Here is a 2,828-nt window from a genome sequence, read left to right on the forward strand (position 1 = left end):
CTTTTATTGGCTTCGCCCATTCATGTTTATGCTCTGAAACACTTTCGCACAGCGTTCATTGGATGGAACAAGTACAATTATGGCACATCACCAAAAACGCCAGAAGGCAGAAAAGGTGTATCTCGTATAAAAGAAGGCTGCTACGTAGTACATTTTACATAATATACCGTCTGTACCATGATAATAATTTAACCAAATTGTTTGAAAATCGACAGTTTGTAATAAGTAACCCATCATCATCATCGAGTTTTAACCAACACTGAGGACGTTTTTGGCTGGTAAATTAACAAGTCTTTGGTCGAGAGGTATAGGGGTTAGCCAAATATACTGCCACAACGGAAAATAAACTTCAGAAAGTACGCACAGTCCTTTAAGATACTGTCACCGGTATCATAAAGCAACATTTTTAAGGGATGCAAACGTCAAGAAGGGTATACATGCAGGCTTCTATTCATTCACCGCTTTCCTCAAGCAGCAGAGAAAGGAACGTAAGATAGTCACACGCAAGCTTCTACATATTCACCACTTTCCTCAAGCTACACCCAAGCTTCTGTACATTCACCACTTTCCTCACGCTGCAGGGAAACGAACGTAAGATAGTTCCCCCCTCCACCCAACCCTCCTACCCACCCACCCCATGAGATCGTAACGGCAATATCTTCGGGGCTTTGGGTGTTTTCCATGTTTCAGTCACCAGAAATTGTTATTGGTCGATATATTCAGTTAGAGAAATTAGCAAGCGGCCTTGAAGTCAACCCTGATATATTCCTGACTTCTATTTCGAAGCAGATATCTAACAAATCACGCGTAATTTTGCGGAAATAAGTGTGAACAATAAGCGTTCGATTTCAAACACAAAGTTTCTTTTATTTAAAGCAATGGGATTATGTTCAACTGCGTTTAAACTTTTGAAATTTGACTATGTTTTTTTGAAAGAGCCATGTGTTTTCAAAATATGAAGTTAAATTTAAAATTGAAGTGAAGTGAACGGTGTGTATCTTGTTGCAAAAGGCAGCGCATTTGCATGTCATGTACACTGTATGCCAGTGGAAATCATCCTGATGTCAGATTCGTAACCTGAATTAGTTACGACACGTCCGTCAGAGACGACAGGAACTTTCTAGAGCCACTACATGTACACTGTATATAGTTACGATAACTGTAATCATGATCATCAAAGCAGAATTAGCGGGACTTCCGGCGGCATCGACCAATCAGCAGTGCTGAATTCTGCAGCCATGAAAATTAGCCAATCACCTCAGTCAATATTATTTGCCGGAATGGTTGAATGATAAATCAACATCCCAAATCAGCCGAGTGAAACATTTCATGAGGTGAACGGCATTTTTTGGATTCCCTTTATAGCGGGTGAATTATATCGTGGGAAAATGTCATATGGTACAGTAATTTTTTTATTAAATCACAATCAAGCCATGTCAGTTTGGATGAGTGGCTGATGTCACACTGAATAAACTTTACCTTTGTCAAACAAAAAGAAGGATAACGGTATGTCAACCGCAATAAAATTGATTTTACAACGGGATATTTGTAGTCAAGCGACAGCTTTGGCGCTGGGGATTTCGATAAATTTTGTATGTTGGAAAGGTTTTTCGTTTGCAGTGATCGTTGCGCCCGGTTGCAGGTGCCTGCAATGACAATCGGTAGTCGCTGCGATATCAGCGTTACATGTACATAAAACAAAGCGACAACATTATTTGAACCGCTGAATAGCGATCCGCAGCGACAACTGGATATCAATAATGTTAGAAATTACTCTCACTAACTACTATGATAATTAAATACAATCCAAACATTTGATTTCCTCCCAACTCAAAGGAAGGTATCGAGTGTAGACAGAAGTATCGTGTGCATGTCACTCCGTCTGGGGTGCTTCCCTTCCCCCCCCCCCCCGCAGAATGGATTTTACGATAGTTGATATAACAATTCTCAGAGCTATTAGTTTACAGCAGCACTGATTTAGTAGACCCAACTCATTTTAAACAAAAGATATTCGACCTTGCAACTGTCCCAATGTTTTTATTAACACACTGTACAATCAAACAAACTAGCTTGCAGCAACACACACAACAACACTCACTCACTTACTTTGGTGGATATTCCAAAGGCATAATGAAACCAGATTGTTCCATTTTGTAGATTTCATGACAGGCACATCCTCTCAAATATTCTGGGTGTAGTAATTAGATGAAATAGGTACACCAAATTGCATCCATAGGTGTTTCGCGACGTCGGTCCAATTATCCACAGGTCCTAGATGCTGGTAGGCCTACACAAAATTGCATCCATAGGTACATCGCGATGTATAATTCTTCACAGATTCGAATGCCACGTGTTTGTTTCAGAATTTCTACGAAGTTACATACAAATAAGCATCAGTGCTAGATTCAACTCTATACCGCATAGTACCTAGGTAGTGATCGAAAACGCCCAACAACGAATCGGAAAAGCAAGGCTGCGCGTCAACATTTTCCACTCTGATGGATCCAATGCTTCCAAAACACCGTTGTGACCATCACGTATCTGATGCGCTTTTTTCATTCGAGCACTTATACTTGCGCTCGTGTTCGACTTTCACTCCAAAAGGTCCTGCTCTATCTCAACACGTTTGGCTACCATAATTTATTGATTGTAATTACATGTTGTCGAAATTTGTTAAAAATTAAACGACTGGTGATCGGAAAGACCACCTTGTCCATAATTCAGACCCGCAACAGTGTATCAATGTGTTCGGATGCTGCGGGCATGATGGAGAGAACCGGAAGTGTCGGGTGTCGCTTCGCACGTTTGAAACATGCTAGCGTTAAAGA

The sequence above is a fragment of the Lineus longissimus genome, chromosome 2 (assembly GCF_910592395.1).
Source record: "Lineus longissimus chromosome 2, tnLinLong1.2, whole genome shotgun sequence".
Taxonomy (NCBI): domain Eukaryota; kingdom Metazoa; phylum Nemertea; class Pilidiophora; order Heteronemertea; family Lineidae; genus Lineus; species Lineus longissimus.